A 14,303-nucleotide genomic window follows, 5' to 3' on the forward strand; every position below is an offset into this window, starting at 1 on the left:
TTGGGGTAACACGCTGGTTGGACGAGCAGAGTGCGGCCAGTCGGATTTTTGTTTAAACTTAACACTTTAATGCAGCACTTTTTCCTTCGCAGGTCTGAGTGGTCCCTAGTGGAATTCATCTTAACCGATGCGCTCGCAATTATTGGTATATGGAGCAATGCAACTTAGAAGTGCTTTAAGTTTTCCTCCACCTATGTGATGCATGTAAAATGTTTCTGCATTTGTTACGCTTTGCATTTCACTAGCCTCAGGATTATGCGTCCCAGCCTGATTTTCAGAATCAGGCATACCAAATCTACTTGCATATTTAAACATTGTTTAACGCCCAAACAGCGTTTAGGTGAGAGACGCAAAATCCACTGGGCTGAGCCAAGACATTATTGGCAATGTTTTAAGTCAATGACTGGAAGAAAGTAGTTTAAGAAGGCCATTGGTTCAAAGGGACGTAACCTAAGCGCTCTCTATATATGCTATTAACAAAAGGTCTGTTTTACAGATGTGCTGGTAAAATTTAGACCTAAAAAAGGGTAGGATGGTCCTCGTCAACAATATTTAATATTTTCAGTTCTAAAGGTAAGACATCAGCTACATAGCTTGATCTTCCCAGATATTTCCTTTTGACACAATAAGTTAGCAGGCTTTTTGATTTAAAAAAAACAAGAAAGAAATCCCACATGCTTTTTTCCAGATTAGTTCCTGGTATAAAGTGGATGAGCCATGAGCTTGAATCTGCAACATGTGCTGTTCCACATACTAGTTACGAGGTCTTCAAACTTTTTTACTCTAAGCCTCCCTTAAGCAAAATGTTTTGATATCTGGCCCCCCTCCAAAACTTTATGGCAAAGATTGGGGGAGCGGGAGGGACATGGCTGCGTGCAGGGAGCAGGGCTATGAGATTATTTCAGGAATACTTTTTCTATAGTTTATAAACCGCAGTAAATGTGAGACTTATAAAAACAGCAAATGCATCAAACAAAACCAGATATTATCCCAAACAAGCTGCTTCCCATAATTTGGGGTGTTGTGAGCCCCTCGCACTCTTTAAACTCAATGCAACTACACCTGCTGCACTCATGATAACTGCAGTCCTCAATACGAGGCTATATCCTCTGCATCTTTTACCTCTTCCCCCACCATAACGGATCATCACCTCGATCCTAATGCTCGAAAGGAAAATAAGCTCCGATCCCACCCCCCCCCCTTTTTTTTTTTAAGGTAGACAGTCATAACTGTGGTGCAGAGGGCCCCTCAAATCCCTGGGCCCCTGTCTGCTGCATCTGCTTCCTTAATGATAACTAGCAGTGGCCACTTGCGCACTTGCAGCAGTACCAGCTTCACTAATGAAAGTCCCTTAAAAAATAAATAATATTGTCCCCTCCTTTGGAGTATCTCTGTGAAGAAGCTGTCTCTGGCCATTTGAAAACATAAAAATGAGTCCCCATACAGTGCTCCGCTGGGCCTTCTCTTTAACAATATCTATGAATCTCGCTCCTTTCCTGTGTCTCCTAGACAGTTACTGTAAGGCCCCAGGGATCGAGAGGATTATGGCTCTGCGTCTGAATGCAACCCTGCTGGCCTTCTACCTGCCACCCCATGGACTCCGCTTTCACACAAAAAACTGCCCCAGAATGGTTAATACTGACTTTGAGGTGCCTCTGCCTGAAAGCGAAGGGTGTGGTGGTAGTGCAGAAAGTAAAAAAAAAAAAAAAATCGGCCTTCTTACCAGCCATTAATTGATTGAGTCACATAAAGCCAGGGCCACTGGAATTACGAGTTTCTGCAGCAGCAGAGTTTTCCACATAATTATCAGTTTACTGCATTTGCTACATAATCTGCGGATTTCAACAAAAAAACTTGATTCTCGCTCAAACAAAATAAAAGTTACTTAAAGCGAGGCAAAGTGTTCTGGAGCAGTGGAAGGCCCTTTGCAAGGTTTGTCTGGTAATCTTGTAGTTGGTTATTGCTGTATTTGGGTGTTAAACTGGTACTAATGAGGTGAAATATTTCCCTTGGCACCGTTACCTTGATTAAAAATGACAAAGTAATGAAGTAATGCAAACCACAAAATGTGGCGCATTGTGCTGCTTAATTTACCTTTTATTGCTGCATAATTTAGTCAAACCTGCCGCATAATGTGGTCCGCTTCTGCTGAATAATTCCAGTGGCTCTACTTGAAGCTTCATGGTGGCAAATATGTATTCTTTTTAAGATGTAATGGGTGTTATCAGCTGAGATCTGGAATAGTGGAGACACTTAGAAAAATGTCTGCATTAGATAGTATGATTACTTATTACTAAAAAAGTATATTTTGTAAGAACTTGTTTTATCTCAATCACTGCATCATTTTGCAGCAGCCTAGCTTAGAGTATGTAAATACTGTTTTAAAATAATGACTTGCATATTCTCAGTGCTTTCTGCCACAGACTGGGACCTCGTAGCACTATAAATAAGGCCACTGGAATTATGCAGCAGGAGAAGGCCAAATTATGCAGCAGGTTGATTAAATTATGCAGCAAGCAAAGGGCTAATTATGCTGCATATTTTGTGATAGCATTACTGCATTATTTTGCAATTTTTACACTTGTTAACAATATCCTGGCTCTAATTGCCCCTCATAAGTACCACATTAGCACCCACATATAGCAATACGCAACAGAAAGGTGACCAGTCAACCTCTAGAAAGGGCCTTCCACTGTGAGGTAACGTGTTGCTGCATTTTTAGAGACTTTTGAACCGTTTGAGCTAGAAACAAGTTTTTTTAAATCTGCAAATTATGCAGCAGATGATGGATTATGTGGCAAATGCAGGAAAGCCATAATTATGTGCTGTGAGTGTGAAAGTGAAGGGTGAGAATGAGGAGTGAGTTGTCTGAATGCAGGGTGCATTCCCAGACACTTGAAGTAAATTAGCATGTTATTGACGGAGGCGTAGGATTTCAGATACAAGTTAAACTATTCCGATAATGGCATTAACCAGGGTTTGAGGGTGGAGGAAATAACTAATGTGCTCATCCTGCAGCAAACCTCCAGTCTTATGATTAAGGCTACCTGTTTTCCATTTTTACAGATTAATACAGACAAAAACCATTCTGTCTGCGTTTATTTTTAAAAGCGGATAAATACAGAAAATGTGCTTCTTTTAAGTTTTCATGCTGTCTTTCATGAATTATAGCCCAACAGCTAAGCAGATAGACCACATTGGAAATTGAAAAACAGGATGGAATCTCTTTAAATAACTGCATGTATCAACATGTTTTTGTGGTATAATGCTAATGTTAGCCAGTAGATGTACTGCTATGTAATATTTGGCAACTTAAATAGCTAAAACACGACAGACATCAAAGTATGAGTGCGCGTCTTTCATTTAGATAAATATGGAAATGTACAGTTTTACAAATGCATTTATATGCAAAACATAAAATAAATCTGGATAAATACACATAAAATGCCCAAGTAATAAATATGAATAAATACAGATGGAAATGTTAAAAAAAAAAAAATACCATAAAACCGGGAGCCATACTTATGATTAGGGTTGTCCGCTCATTCTTTTGATGTCATAGACGGTACAAAAATAAACAGTCACATAAAGCTGTATTTTCAGCACTTATCTGTGCGTACTTTGAACAGCAAATATAAATAGAAAGCACTTTTAATTGTGTTCTGGGGCAGCCTGAATGATTCATGACTAATAATTAAAGGGAACAAAGAAAAGTCACATTACAAATGAATACACACTTTTTTTATTTATAACCCTATTTAGTGTCAAGACGAGGTCTTTGCAGGCTCTTCAAACAACACATGGCTGGTATTTTTCTTTTGGCAACCCTACTTTATATTCCTCTTCATGAAATGCATTCTCCCACTAGTAAATGTAAAATGCAAGTGTAAGGAATAGGCAGAGTGGGGGCCCAGGGGGTACTGGAACCAGAAAAAAAACTACGCCTTGGTAACCAGTTTACAAATGCATGTAAATATGCAAATGGTTTTTAAAGACCTGTGAAAAACTTGGGCGTGCCGGGGATAAGACTCTAGACACTGCCCAGCCGAACCTACAGCTACACACACACTGACCTCCGGCCCAATGGCACTCTGATCTCACTTCAAGGGCTTCGCTGTGATTCTGTGTAGAGGACGTTCTTTTACAGTCGGATCAGTAAGTGGGTGCCTGAAGAAATTCCAGGCTAAATGGTGTGAGGTACTTGACCTGGAATGATAAAGGGATGACCTAAATTCAGATTGCAATGGGGTGAAGAAAGGATGGATTAATGATTGGATCTAATGATGTCCAATACATTTGTGAAAACTGCAAACTTAACAGGTGTAACCAGCCTGTAAAATTTAGATTGAGACTTGAGAAAATCAAAACGTTGCAGATATACTAGGCAAAAAACATTAGACTCATTGATATTTGGCAAAATTTGCATACTGTACTGACAGTTATTTTGCAGTTATTTTTAGAAAAAGTAAAATTGTTTTTTTTAAAGGAAAGTTGATTTGATTTGAAGTGCCGCTGTATAATGCTTTTAATTTTTCCTTAGCAGTTTGTCTTGTAAACATGGTTGTGGGACACCAACTGCCTGCTGTCCTCGGTCATATTTGCAGGAGCAGGGGGTCGATGTACTTGGGCTTTTTAATTCAATGTTGCTGCTGTGGTTTGGGTACACAGCCAGTTTTGGCCCAGCATGCCATCCGTATCTAGAGTGAACATGAGAGGGGCATATTTTACTGTAGCTCAGGCTTGAAGAACAAGATGTTGAGGCTGCAGACCTCAACACAATCTGAAGCAGAAATGACTGTGACAAGTGCAGAGTTCTGTGCCCAAGACTCCCAAGCAAGCGCCTCTACTGCATCTAGACCAATGCTGGCGTTCAGCAGCCTGTTTGGCCTAGGGACTAAGCAGTTATTCCTGTCATCAAGTCTTTAAGTGACACTTGTTCATCAGTAAGACATGGGAGGACAGCAGTTCCATGTATTCTGATTGCATTTGCCCCGGTCGGCCCTATATGCAATCATATTTTCGATCATCGTTTATTTTGGAATTCTGCCATTTTAATCTTTCACCATAAATTGTGTTGAGTATTATTCTGTAGTCCTTTAGTAAACGAGTGAGGGTTGCGTTATGGGCGTTTATTTTACATACAATAACTCATATTGGACTGAGGCAAATTAATAATAACACCTGTAAATGGTGGCATTTATTATCTTTAAAACTATTTTAAATTCTTAATTGAGGCATATTAAATGTTGCACTATTCTGAAAGGTGCTTTCGTTTTTTTTTCTTTGTCGCTGCAGTGATGTACCTTTTTATATTAACTATTCTAGTGGTTGCCATTTTAGTTTTGCTGTAATGTAGCCCAACATGTTTGAATTAAAGCAAATTATTTGGGTTTCTCCATGTGTTAAGTAGATTTTGAATGTGAGGCACTTATTACAGAGCTATATGCACATTGTCATTCTGTGACGTGTTGATTCTGTAAAGCCCATATTTGGTTTGAGAACCGGTAACTTTTTTTTTTTTTCTTTGCGGTAGTAGAACGAGACAGTTGGCTGTGCCTGGGTGTGTATCTTTGGAGTTATACCACGAGAGAGCAGATAGATGGTAGGACAGGATGGGCGTGGGAACACATTGGACTGTAGAGACGTGGCCTAGAATGTTGGTGTACTTGAGAGAGAGGCGCTGGAAGTAGGGGTGTGAGTGATGCTGCAAGACCCCCAAACTAACAATGGTCGAGTTGAGAAGATAAATGAGAAATACATATGCCTTTTAAATTTTGTTTTTATCTTGTCATATTTGCTGTGCTTCAAAGGCAGAGGTCAAATGTCCGGTTACAAAATCTGACAAATTACTGCTTATTTTAACACGGAGCGTGGAGTTTACTTTCCCTGACTGCAAAGTAAGATGATTTTGCTAAGTGAACTATCTGAAAATCTTTGTAGAAAATGGGGAGTGAATGGAAAGGCTATAGGATGTAATTTATTTTCTCTAAAACACAAAATGGAAATGTATGTAAATGAAATGTACAAATCTTTCACAATATAGCCGTTAGTAAAGCACGAATGAAACATGTTTTGTCTAATTCTGAAGTTTGATGGAAAGAAAGCTATTAATAGAATGAAAATAAATCAAGACACTTGGTGCTCGAATTATAAATGTGCACTGAAACTCGATTTCTACACTTTTATTTAGTGGCCATTTCAATGGAAAGTGAGCGGTCTGTAAATAAGTTCGCTACCACACCATGCTTTAGTAATGTGTTTTCAAGAGTGTGTTCCAAAATGCACCACCAGTTACATACTACACCCATAGCACTCTTGCTGGGAATATTTGCTACACTTGTTCATTGTGTGAATCTTGGATTTTTCACAGTGCCCATTACTTCCGTGAAGTGCCATTGATGGCAGCACAACAGCTCAGAAAACTATTTCAGCACCAAGGACATGAAATGAAAAGACTTGGCTAGGGTGGTTGGATTTGGCAACAAGAGGATGGCAGAAGTGCTGTTAGTGAATTAATGCCTGCTTGCTGCGATTTTTTTTTTTTTAATGCCAAGGCATCCCACCTGTCACTATGGTGTGCGACATAGCACAAGCACTTTCAGGGTGGCAGTAGGAACACTTCTCAGTTACACTGTAAACTCAAGCAGCAAAGCTTTCATCTTTGATTTTTTTTTTTGTATCCATGTAACTTAGAATCCTGGTGTGTCCAGGGCCACCACACTTACGAATGATACAAAGCTGCTTCTCTTGGTCCTGGCAGGGGACACAAAAAACGTCTTCCTGGAATGCAGGGTAGCAGCAAAGAAAACAGCCTGCCAGCAGCATCTGGTAATAACAAGCTTCATCGATGATCCGCAGGCACGCATAACTTATATTGCTTATAGACAGATGCATAATTCAGGGTATTCCTGCACACAGACTACCCGTCCCTCAGACAAGTAGATGTATGTCACCTTACACAGCAGTGGAGTCCAGAGAGTAGCTGGTAATTAGCATCCATGGATATTACATCTTTGGAACTCTGGGTTTTGTGCAGGCTGTAATGCTTGTTTTTGGGTTACATGGTGATATGCAGTATTTGCATTTTGTGCTGAGTGGGCATAATGGGGCAGTGCTACAGGGTGGTGTCAGCAGGCTTAACAGGAGCAAATTAGAACGTTTTGGCAGACCGAGTAGGGCATTTTTAGCGTTCAATTCATTTCAATGTTTGTTTTATTGCAAGCGAGTTGCAGGTAAGTCTTATTTAAAATTGACCTGTTTTTCACAGCTGCCTATCAAGGTCACACATGCACCAGCCCAGGTACACACAAGTCTTGCAAATCTCACGTTCTGTGTGTATCTACAAGAGTGGTTATGTATTGGTGGACTGACACTGATGGAGAGATGGGATGTTTGGACACTCACCTACAACATCCAGGCAGCACAACTTCAATTAGTAATACATGCTGATCAGCAGACCTAGGCGCAGAGGAGTGTAGATGGTTCCAACATAGCTTTGTGGACCTGCTAATTGATGCTCTATGCTCGCCACAAAATGCAACATCAATGAGTTTTTTCTTTTATCTATATAAGTGAATGCAATTAAGAGTGAGTGGTCCATTGAATCCATGTTCGCAGTGCCCTGCTACATTTGGGATATCTATTTTAAGCAGTGACCTGCCTCAGCACTGGACCATCCAGGGTACGAGAAACTGAACCCAGTAATGCTCTACGAGGTGATGATCTGAATGCTCACTTAAATGTGTGAACTGTAATGCACTTTAGTATTTACAAACACAATTATTACAGTGTTACGAGTTATTTGAGAGGATTGCATCCGATCAAGTCTTTTATACGAGTCCTTGCTCCATCAATCCCCTCTCTGCTGGCATTTAATGCCATCACTAATTTCCCACCCCCAAAATCAGATGCCAACTTAAACACATCTCAATTCCTTCTTCAACCTTTCCATTTCTTTATTTTTCGTTATTGAACTGTAAATTCTTCATCTTTTTATATAGATCTACTTTCATTTCTTCTAATTGTATCTCATCTTTTTTGTTCACTGCGTATCTCTTACTTTTCTTACAGCATTTGAACCATGTCATTATTTCTAATACTAATAGTGTTATTCCAAATATTGGCAGTATTATTTGACCTATAATACTATTACCTATGTTATAAAACCAGCCCCCTATGGTAGTAATACTATTTAACGTCTTCCATACACTGTCAATTTCCAGTGGTTTCAAATCTTCCTCCAATTTCGTAATATTTTTAATATATCCTCCAATTTCGACACTTTTATCAGGAATATAAATGCAACAGTGTTGCGCTTTCAGCATTTTACAGACTCTGCCCTCTTTTGCCAATAATATATCAAGATTAAGTCGATTTTGCAAAACCATAGATCTAATTGCAACCATTTCTGTATTAATCATTAAGAACCCTCTAGCAGTATCAGTCGATAGACGGTCAACCACTGTAGATAACTGACAAATTCTACAGGAATTTAGAATTACTCTCCCTGAAGGTATCAATGCACTGAATATATCGCCTACCATTTCTGAAAAACTAGCTCTCTTCATACATGTTAGTTCCTTTGCGTCTTCATTGCTTCCAGTGATTCTTTTCACATGGTACACCTTTGGGAATAGTATTCCAAAATAATAACTCCCGTACCAATGGTCAGGCAGCCTGAAATGGGCTTTATTGCCACACACGTAATAAACTCTAGGAAATACTGGATCTGTTCCACCTTTTAGTCCCCATCCCCCAATTACTAAGAAATAATGTTCACATTCACTGGAACCAATAAATGCATTGTTATATTCAGTCTTTACTCTATGGAGGCAGATCTTCCCTTTCTTTTCAAAGTCCAGGGACATAGCAGCATGAGCCTTGCCAGCTGTGTAAATATCTTCCTTCTCAGCCCATTGAGGTATCTGAGGTTTTGGTTCAGAAGCCCTTCTTTGGAAGTCCTGTCTCCTTTGCGCAACTAAATTCTAAAATATCTTTTCTTCTTCGCGTAATTTACACGTTACATTGTGCTTGTGTGCTTCAGCTATATCTATTGTTTCCATAGTTAGAAAATATTCTCCCATAAACTCTGCATCCTTAGTACTAAAACTGGTTTCATACTCTTTCGCATAGGAACCTCAGAAACAATCACATCTATATTAGAATAATAATATTGTGACTTTCCTGTTCTATAAAACAAACTTGCTTAAATACTACAAGAAATGCCATAGGTTAAGGGAATATGGTGATATGTTACACCTTCTGCTACTGATGCAGGTAATTTCATACACACAACAATCACTAACTTCCATGGTGTCTAAATATTGCACTAATAAATTTGTAAATACATTTAAAGCAGTGTCATTATTTGTCACAGTGTGGTGTACATCTAATTCATCTGGTGCTCCTAAATCTACTCTGTCTCTTTTAGTCTTAGACTCATTTGGTGCTTCTAATGCTACTCTATCTCCTTTAATGTTAGCTACCCTTTCATGCGTGCTTGTGTTATTCTTTTCTTTTGTAACCATCAAATAAGGGATGGCTACTGTTAGTACTAACCAAATTATTAGCACTAAAAATATACTACATATGCATATTCTACAATATCTTTGTACACAATTTCGGTTTGGTTTTCCAGCAGCCCTATCGTCAGCCATTTTGGGCTAGGAAGATCTCTTCTTTATTTTGGTTTGTTTGTGAGATATAAATTCTTGGTTAATTTTCAGATTGGTCTCACTTCTTCGGCAGTCTGTTCTGCATTTATTTCTTCATCACTTTCTTCATTTAAATATAGATCCTCAATTTCTTCAAGAATTACATAGGTCCATTCAGGACCCTTGAACTTATTGTTCAATACTTTCAATCTTTGACTCCGTCGTTTGGGTTTATCAGTTGATGTCCCAGACTGACAATTTTGTTTACCTGTTCAGGTTCTTCATTTATTGTCTTGAAATGATACTTTAACCTTTTCACACCACCTGGACAGTTTATCACCTGTTCTGGCCCTTTTTGCCTGCACTGTCTTCGAGTGTCCTTTTATTTTCATTAACTTGTGGCACAATCTGATTGTTTTCGTTCTCAGAAACCCTCTCTGTCTGACCTTGTCCCGGGCTTATTTTTGTAACATAATTTTCTGCCTGGATGCGTTCTTCTTCCCTGGATTTACACTTCAGGTTTTATTTCGATTTTCTCTTCTTCTACCTGAACTTGTTCTTTTCCTATCTAGGTCTGCTCGGGTCTTACTGCACTTTGATTTTCTACAGCCTGAACGTGTTCTTCTAGACCTATCTGTCCCTTCTTAGACTCATGAATGGTTTCATCCACCTCTATCTGAGTAGATTGTTCTCTCCTTGTCTGATCCTGCTCAGGTTCTCCAAGTTATATTTTCACCTTCCTGAGCTTGTTCTTCTATGCCTATCTGGTCCTCACTATTCTCCCGTCTTTCTAACCTGGTTTGGCTTCTTGTTCTCACAATTACCACTGGTATCCAGTTATCCTGTCTTGTGCTCGGTTGTTCTCGATCAGCTACTTCAGGATCGGATTTTCTAGATCCTTCAGCTACACAACCATCTGCAGCCTCAACTGCTTGAGTCAGTTGCGGTCTTTCCTCGTCAGGTGCTGGTACTCTCTTAGTATGGCTTGCATGAATCCAATTAGGCAAGCCTGCACGTTTCACTGCTGTTGTTTTAACTAATATAACCTGATGTGGTTTTTCCCACCTGGGTGCTAGGCACAACTCTCGAGTGTGATTCTTCACCAACACCCAGTCACCGGGATTCAGATCATGTGCTTGATCCGGCTGCCTGGTAACTGCGTCTTCTCCAACCTGGTGAGAGAGAGAACGCACTAGGTCAGCCAGTTCTTTGCAATAGTCCAATACCAAGTTATCAGATATATTAAAAATCCGATTGTCCGCACTCTGCTCGTCCTACCAGCGTGTTACCCCAAGGCAGTGTGGTCCATGAAGTAGCGTCGGCGAATACGCCTGTGGCAAAGTTTTAAGTGAAAGTAAGTGTCGCGTTAGCCATCCCTGGACACGTGTTTCGAGGTAGTTGCCTCTCGTCAGCAGGAAGTAGGTATATGTGTAGGGTTGTATCATGTACTGCATTTATTATGCTGCATCGGGGCAAACTGAGAGCTGGAGTGTGAGGCAGTGGGCGCCCACCCCCCTCCTATCAGATATATTCAACAGTTTGTGTCCTGGTATACATGCTTGCCTCATTGCTCTTCCCATGAGTATTTTATGGGGACTCAACCCGGTATTCCTGTCAGGAATGCTTCTGAGTCCCATCAGAACAAGTGGTAAAGCATCAGGCCACTTCAGTGGGGTGGATGCACATACCTTTGCCAGTCTTGTTTTTATAGTGCCATTCGTTTGTTCTACCACTCCAGAAGCCTCTGGGCGATACGCACAGTGCAGTTTTTGTTCAATTTTAAATGCTTCACAGATTAGTGGCATTATTTCAGTATTAAAATGAGACCCTCTATCTGATTCCAAAGTTACTGGAAAAACGAACTGTGGAATCGATTCTCTCAACAATAGTTTGGCAACTGTTATACTGTCATTTCTTCTAGTAGGGTATGCCTCCACCCACCATGAGAATAAACAAACTATGACAAGTATGTACTTCAAACTTCTCTGCAAGGTGGTAATTGAATGAAATCTATTTGTAGCCTTATAAATGCACCTTCTGCTTTTCCAATTCTTCCCGTACTGACCACTGTTTTTCTGCCTGGATTCATTTGTTGACAAATTAAGCATCCCTGGCATAGACTCTCTGCTACATTCCTGAACCTTGGGTTAAACCAATCCTGCCTAAAGAGTCTGATCATAGCATCTTTGCCTATGTGGGTGTCTCCGTGATACCTCCTAGCAAATTGTGAAAGCATACAATCTGGCATTACTGGCCTACCATCTAGGTAAACACACACATCATCTTCTGACCTCTTTTCGCATCCTGCTTTCACCCATTCTTCTTTTTCTCTCAATTCTACCTCCTCTTGTAGTTGTCTTACTTCTTCCCATGTTTCCAGTCCTGAGAGTAGCATAAGTTGGCCGCTAATTCCACTTGTTTCAATTTTCTTGTTTACCGACAATTTATTTCTGGCACAGAATTGGGCAACCTGGTCACCATACCTATCACCAGCTGTCACATAGTCATCTCCTGACTGATGGGCGGCACACTTGACCACTGCCACTTCTTTTGGCAATTGTATTGCTTCAAGCAGTTCTTTTACAAATTTTCAATTTTTATTGGGGATCCTGAAGAAGTCAAGAAATCCATCTGCATCCAAAGCTGGCCAAAATTATGCACAACCCCATAACCATACTGGCTATCAGTAAAAAAATGGTTACTTTCCAATGTTTCCCAATTATGCAAGCTTTAATCAAAGCTATCAATTTGGCTACTTGTGCAGATTTGACTCCTGGTAAATAGGATGCTTCGACTATTCCAGCCTATGTACAGTCCACGTAAGCAGCACTTAGTCCTCCCTCCTCATGGGGCATACACGAGCCGTCTACAAATAGCTCATGTTCAGCATTCTTCAAAAGTTCTTCCTGTAGGTCTGGACGGGGTTTGGTGCAAAGTTCAGTCACATCCAAACAGTCGTGCTCAACTTCATCTCTCACCTCTTTCCATTTACATCTGGTAATAAGGTGGCAGGATTCAGTACAGTACACCTGACTGTTGTCACTTTTTCAGCACCTAATATGATTCTTTCATACTTAGTCATCCGACTAGGAGTAAGATACTGAGTTTGAGTTCTTGTCAAAAGAATCTCAACTGAATGTGGAACATGCAAATTTACCGGATGTCCCATCACAATTGACTCACTTTGTTCCAGACTCATGCAGGTTGCAGCTACTGCTTTTAAACAATCAGGTAAAGCTGAGGCTACAGGGTCCAAAGTAGCAGAAAAGTATGCCACTGGACGTCTCATCAAACCATGTCTCTGGGTTAAAACTGAGAGTGCACAACTATTTCTTTCACAACAAAACAGTGCAAATTCTTTTGAGTAATCTGGCATACCTAAGGCAGGGGCTTCACACAGACACTTCCGTAATTTCACAAATGCTTCCATACTTTCATCATCCCATTCTATTGGATCTTTTGCTTGTTTCTTGGTCATTTGTATTAAGGATTTGGCTAGCAAAGAAAACCCTTACAATCCACTGCCTACAGTGTCCTACAACTCCAAGGAACATTCTTATTTCTCTCTGGGTTTGCGGAAATTTCATTTGTCTTATTTCTATTCTTTCAGGGCTCACTTTCCTTACTCCGCGTTCTATTTGGTGTCCAAGATATTTGACTCCGGGTCTGCAAAACTGCAATTTTTTAAGGGACACCTTATGCCCACCATCAGCCAAATGATTTAACTAGGCAATTGAATCAGTGACACAGTCATCACTTGTCTTAGACACAACTAACAAGTCGTCAATATACTGTACCAGTACTGACTTTCTGGGCAACATTAAGGTTTCTAAACACTTTTTAAATATTTGATTAAAAATCGAAGGGCTCTCAGTATACCCTTGAGGAACACAATTCCAGACTAAAATACGGTCCTCGAAATCAAAAAGAAAAGAGATACTGGCTGGCTGGGTGTAATGGAATGGAGAAAAAGGCATGGCATAAATAGATTACAGTAAACCATCCTGCCTCCATGGTATCTGGTACAAAATTACTGCTGGGTTGGGCACTACAGGGCAACAAGGTACAACAATCTTTTTAATCTTTCTTAGATCTTGAACTATTCTATAGTTCCTGCTGGGTTTCTTAATGCCAATTATAGGTGAATTGCATGGACTGCTCATTATTTCTTTTAGAATGCCTTGTTCAATCATTCGATCAATTTCTGCTGCAACAACAGCATTAACTTCGGGACTCATTTTACATTGTCGACTGTTTGGATAGACTGCACCTTCCTTCACAGTTACTTTTACTGGGTCTACATTTGCCATTAACCCTACTTCTTTTCCTGAGAAATCCCACACATCTGGATTTACTGTCATTTTGACCTCATCTGATAAATCATCTTTTGTCATCATTGAATACATCTCATCTACCTCTGTGCCTTGTTTAGCTAACATGATTTTGTAGACTCCGTCTTCATCTGGGGTTTGAATTGCAACACCGTCTGGGTTGCAAAATATTGTGTAGTTCATTTTGCACAGTAGATCTCTTCCTAATAAATTCACGGGACTGGAGTCACACCACGAATTTGTGCATTTCCCTGAAATTGCCAATGCGTACCTCCGTTGGTTCTGTAATAGGAGTTCTGATCTGTTTGTTTGAAACACC

General features: G+C 40.0%; 1 protein-coding gene across 3 annotated transcripts in view; it reads left to right on the forward strand.

Annotated features, from left to right (window-relative positions):
- Nucleotides 1-14,303, forward strand: part of PPP1R42 (protein phosphatase 1 regulatory subunit 42) — a 525,575-nt gene that overhangs the window by 160,593 nt on the left and 350,679 nt on the right. The gene's annotated exons all lie outside the window — the stretch shown is intronic.

This window comes from Triturus cristatus, chromosome 5_1, assembly GCF_964204655.1.
Source record: "Triturus cristatus chromosome 5_1, aTriCri1.1, whole genome shotgun sequence".
Taxonomy (NCBI): domain Eukaryota; kingdom Metazoa; phylum Chordata; class Amphibia; order Caudata; family Salamandridae; genus Triturus; species Triturus cristatus.